Genomic DNA, 7,613 nt, shown 5'->3' on the forward strand with positions numbered 1-7,613 from the left:
CGGCCTTAATTGCCCCATTAGTCTGCGGCCTATATGCAAACAATCTGTGATGCTGAATGCCATACTCCTGAATCAATGTATCCACCTCGCCCTTGAAATGCACCCCTCTGTCGGAAATCGACTCGTGGGGGACCCCATATCGGCAGATAATATACGACCTGACGAATTTGGCCACCCTGGCCGTTGTCAATCTAGCATAAGAAGCAGCTTCCACCCACTTGTTGAAATAATCAACGACAACTAAGATGTACTCATGCCCGCTGGAAGACTTGGGCGAGATCTTTCCAATAACATCAATACCCCATATTGAAAATGGCCAAGGGGATGTGAGTGCATGCAACTTCGAAGATGGCACGTGAATGAGATCACCATGCCTCTGGCACTCTGGGCACCTCTAAATGAATTGGCAACAATCTGTCTCCATGGTCAACCAGAAATAACCTATCCTCATATTCTTTTGGGCCAACATATGTCCTCCCATGTGTGGGCCACAAACTCCTACATGAACCTCTCTCATCACTCGATCTGCAGAGGCACGGTCTAATCATAACAATAATAAGCCCTCGGGTGATCGTCTGTACAAGGACTCTCCACAAATCACGAATCTAGTGGCTAGTTGCCTCAAAGCTCTCCTATCCTTGGTTGAGGCTGACTCAAGGTAAGCACCACATAACAGGAACTAGTAAATGTCATGATACCAAGGTAGCTCATCCTGGTCCTCAATATCCTAATCAAACAACAATAAGCTGGTACAGACCTAGTCTCAATCAACAATGGCCGCACAGTCACTCCCACAAGAATCTCAATCACAGAAGCCAAGGTGGATAACGCATTAGCAAATTGATTTTCTACCCTGGGCAAATGTATATATCTCAACTCCTCAAACCTATCAACCAACAAATCCAAATAAGAATGATAGGGCTTCAACTTCTCATCCTGAGTCCTCCAAATACCTTAAGTCTGTTGAATAACCAAGTTGGAATCCCCGTGGATCTCCAACTGTCTGACTCCAAGGTTTAGCGCAGTCTCCAGACCTGTGATGCATGCCTCATACTCAACAATATTATTCATTAGTCGACGATGATCAGAGAATGCCAACCGGACTGATCTAGGAATATGATCACCCTAAGGTGATATCAATAGGATACCGATACCAAACCCCGACTGATTGGCGGCACCATCAAAGTACAACGACCATCCTGTAATATTGGTCACTGAGACAAACTGCTCATTAAGGAAATCATCGTCAATCGGTCTGTCGTCAGATACGGGCAAAGAAGCCAAATGATCTGCAACAATGCTTCTTTTTACTGACTTTTATGTAACATACTGAATGTCAAACTCTGTCAACAACACCAACTATCTCATGAGCCTACCAGTCAGGACAAGCCTGTCAAACAAATATCTCAATGTGTCCAATCGCGAGACTAATAATATGGAATACTCTGTCACATAGTGCCTTAACCTCTTGGTGGCCCAAACCAATGCTAAATAGAGGCGCTCAATCATAATGTATCTGTACTCATACTCCAGCATCCTCTTACTCAAATAATAAATGGCTCGCTCCTTCCTTGAATCATCAAGTTGAGCTAACATGCATCCCAAAGCCATGTCTGAAATGGACAAGTACAGAAGCAGAGGTCACCCTAAAATTAGAAGAGAGAGGAGACACTCCTTAATCTTCTCGAAAACGCGTTGGCAATCATTATTCCAAACTGTAGGCTGGTTCTTCCTCAAAAGAAGGAAGATAGGCTCGCATATGTCTATCAATCTAGCAATGAAACGACTGATATACTGTAGTCTACCAAGAAAGCCTCTAATCTCTCTCTCAGTCCTCGGAGCAGGCATGTCAAGTATGGCTCTGATATTTTCGGGATCAACCTCTATACCACATTCACTGACGATGTGTCCTAGTAATTTCCCATAAGTCACCCCAAAGGTACACTACTTGGGATTCAATCTCAGCCTGAACTGTCGGATCCTCTCAAAGAGTCTCTGTAGTACTGCTAAGTGATCTACCCTGTCTCGAGACTTCACTATCATGTCATCCACATATACCTCGACGTCTCTGTGCATCATGTCATGGAATAAAGTAGTAACAACTCTCTGATAAGTGGCTCTCGCATTCTTCAACCCAAATGGCATAATCCGGTAGCAGTAAGTACCCCACTCAGTGATGAAAGAAGTCTTCTCCATATCCTCTAGAGCCATCAGAATCTGATTATACCCAGAAAATCCATCCATGAAGGACAACATCGAATGCCCTGCGGTGCTATCAACTAGCATATCGATGTGCGGGAGGGGGAAATCATCCTTAAGACTGGCCTTATTCAGATCTCAGAAGTCAACACAAACTTTAACCTTGCCGTCTTTTTTGGGAACAGGGACGACATTAGCCAGCCACTCAGGATACTCAACCACTGACAAGAAGCCTACACTGAGTTGCTTCTGAATCTCCTCTTTCACCTAAAAACTCCATCGAGGGTGTAGTCTCCTCAATTTCTGCTTAACTGGCCTAGCATGTGGCAAAATGGGCAGGTGATACTAAACTATAGTGGGGTCAAGGCCCGACATGTCCTCATACGACCATGCAAATACATCCAAGTATCACCTGAGCAGGTCAATCAATCGACTCCTCTCATCAGAAGATAGGAAAGAGCCAATCCTAAGCTCCCTGGTTTGGTCAGGTGCCCTAAAATCTATCAAATCAATGCTACCAGAAATGGGTGTAACTTTCCTGTCCTCCGTATCTGAATTAGAATCACACTCTGACTGACCACTCAGTGGGTCATCTGTGTCTCCCACATCATCGACATCGCATACATGTGTTGTGGGTGCTGGTGGTGCAATCAAAGGAAAATGTTGTGACACAGGCAAATACTCAAAAATACTCATGTCATTATTACCATCAGAAATGTCATCAAAGCGAGTGACAAACTCGGACATAGTGTCAAAAGAAAGAGGTAGGTCCACAAATTCGGACGCTCCCTCAATAGAAACAGTATCATGAGCAATATCAGTAGCAACAAGTCCATCACCATCAAACTCAAGCATAGAAATCCCAAACACATCAAAAGCGGATCGGGGCCCAGGTGGGAAAGCATCCAGAATGCGGCTAGTGTCGATCACGTCCATCACGTCAATGCAAGCGTTATAAAGTGTCACATCATCAAAATCAATCATAGAAACTCCAAACATGTCAAAAGCATAATGGGGCCCACACGAGGCTGTGTTAAGGATACGGCCAGTGCCGATCATGTCCATCTCGTCCATATAAGTATCAGGCAAAATCACACCATCAAAACCATCTCCCAAATCCATAGGTAGGTCATAGTCAGGGATTTCCTCAGGAAAGCACATGGAAAACACCTTGGCTCGATCCGGTGATGGGGATGCAACTATCATGGCCTCGGGTGGCTCGGTGGTCTCAGAACTCAAACACATATGTTCTAGGGCCTACTGAACACCCTGAATCTCAACTGTCTCAGGAACATGGTCAACTCCATCTATGCGGGGTGCATGCTCTGATCCTCTAGTAAAATAGTCAGCCAACTGAAAAGTGTATGGGCGAAAAGGGTAATCGAATGGAACCCCGAACAAGCAAGCTCTCACCTTATCCCGGTGCGGTCGCGCCATGGGTCGTGCATTCTCCTTAGAAGGAGTGTAACCCAATCCATATGGTATGTCATGATCAACTGTGAAATCAAACTCGCGCGGCCCCTGCTGGCGGTGACCCAATCCCAAGCCAGGCATATAGGACATGCCTCTCATCATACTGAGTACTAGAGTGTTGTTGTACTGATCAAAAGACATAGGTACCATGTCTCTGCTGTCATCCTCTAAACTGACAACCTGAACCTCGTCAAAAGTAAATCCGGTCAAGTGCAAGTCATCCTCACTGTGACTGATCTGTAACACTGGCTCGGAATAGGTAACAACGTCTCTGTCAGACTGTATCGTGATAATGCCCCCTCGTGTATGAACTTCACTTTCTGATGAAGGAAAGATGGTATAGCACCCACCTCATGAACCCAGGGGCGGTCGAGAAGCAGGTTAAAGGATGTCTGGATCCTCAAAACCTAAAAGATTATAGAATATTTGACTGACCCTATCATAACATGTGTAGTAAGAGTACCCATAACTGTCCTTTGAGTCCCGTAGTATGCTCTAACGGTCTGTGTAGATGGCCCAAAATTAGATGGTGAAAATCCCAAAGCAATGGCCGTAACCAATGGACATACGTTCAGGGCGGAACCGTTGTCCAGCAGGATAGACGGCACCCGACGACCTAAACAAGCAACATCAATGAATAAGGGTCGAATTTGATCTGACCCCTCAGGTGGTAAATCATCATCTGAAAATACAATGCATGTAGCTCTATCAGCCGTCAGAAAGTGAATTAGTCCCTCAAGGGTAGTAGCAGTGTCAACTTTGATCTGACTAAGAGCTCTGATCAAGACATTTCTATGTGTGCTGGATGAGGCCAAGAGGCTCCAAATGGATATGAGAGCATGTGTGGTGCGCAACTGGTAAAATATCTCATCATCCTCTCTCTGAACATCCTCTCTAGCATCTGTGCCAGCAAAAGGCCTGTCAATGGGTGGAGGCTGAGCTACTCTCCCACTCGGTATAACAATCTGAACATCTCTGTGAACGGGGCCATACTCTTCCAGGAACAAAATAAAGGGTGTCATGGGCGGAACATGTTGTAACTATACCGGCGATACTGCTGTCTGTCGGGGAATCTCATCTGGGATCAATCTTAATGGCCTAGGAACTTGCTGTCCATGGATATATCCACTAAAATCTGAGTCCTTGTACAGACTAATAGGCTGAGGAGCCTTTCTATCCCACCCCATCATGAATATCTCATCTCCTGAAAACTCAATCAAATGTATGCCTCCCGCGGGTGGAGGTACAACTCTAGTGTCATGAGTAGGTAGTGGGTCTATAGTCACTGCAGGGCGTCCTAAATCAACCAAACCCTAATCAATCAAGTCTTGAATGGCGTGCCTCAACATCGCACAATTGTCTGTATCATGGCCAGCTCTCTGATGGTAGGCACAGTGAAGATCTGTCTTGAATCTTGGTGGGGTAGAATGTGGTGGTGGTTTGGGTGGTAGTGGAGCAATCAAACCCCCCTCAACCAATCTCTGAAATGCTCGGATCAAAGGCATCCCTAGTTGTATAAACTGCCTAGTCGGCCTCGGTGGAGACGGTGCTCTATACTGCTGATGGAACTGTATAGGTGCCCTCTGAGGAGCCTGTGTAGCATATATCGGCTGAGATGTCGGATGTAGATAAGTAGGCCCTATCGGCCTATAGGGGGCAGTTGGTCTGTATTGATCCTGTTGTATCATCTGGTAAGGAGTGTCTAAGAACTGTCTCTAAGAATGAGGGCGACAAGGGGACCTATGCCTTGTCGTGCCAATGGTACCAACATCTGAAGGCCTAGATCCTGACCCCGGCTTCTTTCCCTTTGAGTCTGAAGGGAAAAAGTCTGCCCATAATCCTCTAACTATGCCCTCTTCAATGCCATAGAGGGCCTAAACCAATAATTCAAAGTCTGTTTGTGGAAAGCCCATGAGATGTCTGGCAAAGCGGGGCTGAAGACTGCTCATAATCATGCTGATCTGATCACGCTCGGAGGGTTTATCTCTAATCTGTGCTATTTTCTCTCTCCAGTGGGAGATGAATGAAGTAACTGACTTAGCTAGCCTCTGCCTAAGGGCCTCTAGCTCCATTCGGGATACATCCACTATAGTATTAAAAGAATACTATCTAAGAAACTCCTATACCAAATCAGCCCATGTCCTACGCCTCGAAGGGTCCAATGAGGCAAACCAACGCTGAGCGGCACCACTCAGAGATAGAGGGAATAGCATGATCATATGTGCCTCCTCCAATCTATGCCCATGCATAACAGCGCTATACAACTGTAAATGAATACGGGGACACCCTATCCCCGTGTACCTCTCAATGTCTGGCATGCAGAATTCAACTGGCAAAGCTTCCACTAGCAAGTCATCATATCCATCCCAACCCATGACTCCATCAGAAACATGCAGAGACCTGATCCTCTGCTCAATCCTATCTATACAGGCCTGAGTGTCATCAACAATCTGTGCAAGTGCCATAACAGAATGTGGCGTAGTCTCAGTCTGACCATGTAAGACAAATGCCCCAGCCCGTGGGGCTGACTAAATTGAGGGTGGTGGCGGGGGTGGAACTATATAGTCCTACTGTACAGTAGGCCTAGATGGTGGTGGTGGAGGTGGAGGTGCGGTGGAGGTGGAGGTGCAGTAGAGTCAAGCGAGGTGCTCCCCGTAACCAGCAATGGCTGGGCCTGGTGCCCATCTATCCTCTAACCCAATCCCAATATAGCATCCCGGAGTGATGCCATGGTATTTATAATCTCAGTCAATTGGTCAATAGTGACGTACTGGGGGTCCATATCTCTATGATCTGATATCTGCTATAACTGACTGTGTGGATCTGATCCTCTAACCAATCTACCTCCGATCCAAATCCAAGCTTGAGAACCCAGGTCGGTCTCGGTCAACAATCCTACAAAAGGAAAGGGGTACGTCAATCCTCGTGACTATCAATCTTAAAATCAATCCAGTAATACAATCTTACAACTAAATCCTCTAAAGGAATGAGCTGACATGTGATGTCAACAGCTAATCTGATATATGGCTCCACGGGCAAGAGTGGGATTCTGACATGGTGATACCTCAGGGGTGAGGTGGCTCAAAAGCCAACAACAGGAAGAGGCAAGTCTTAAAAGCTAGATGACAGTACCCACAAAAGGGGATACATAACTTATGATTCTAACCAACAATCAAAGTGACACTCTAGCCACGCATGTATCCATGAAATCCAGCTCAAGGCTATACAAGTCTTCATTGCTCGGATATCCATCATCTCCATAGTGCTCCCAAACATCGATATAGCCCCTATGCTAGACCCTACTCCCAAACCCCTAGCTTGGCCGAAGGCAAACAGTTGGGAATGACTCCCAAACAACTCAAGCAATCAATGAGGAATAGTCGACCAAGACTAGTAATTCGGAAATAAGGGGATACAAGCGCGCCCCACAAACACAAGCGGCAAATAGTCATGCAAGAGAAAGGGTAGCCATGCAGTAAACAGTCATGTGCAAAAGGCGAGGCCTACCATAAAATCTACACATAATCTGACCATCTATGCCAATCCCAAATCTCATAACTAAGTACCAATCAACAATGAGCAAGCATGCTAAAACCAATCAAGTGGACACACAAGCATCAACACATCACAGGTGCAAGCCAGATACCAATCAAGTACGTGATCATCAGTCATCTATGTAGCCTAAGAGTCTACTGATCAGAGAACCATGTGCTCCAATATACCCAATTCAAGTTCAAGCTTGATCCTCTTATGAAACCAGAGATTCTAGGTTCAATCCCCAGTGGAGTCGCCAATTTATGGACCCTCACCCGATCCACGAGTCGACGCGACTCACTTTTAAAAAAAATAAGAAAGTAAAAGGGAAAGTAAGTGTGTTTTCGGGTTTTGGAAAATCCATCCTTGGTGAGGAACGGTTTTGTTTGGAGTCACCACTTAATTTT

This window comes from Vitis vinifera, chromosome 16 (assembly GCF_030704535.1).
Source record: "Vitis vinifera cultivar Pinot Noir 40024 chromosome 16, ASM3070453v1".
NCBI lineage: Eukaryota > Viridiplantae > Streptophyta > Magnoliopsida > Vitales > Vitaceae > Vitis > Vitis vinifera.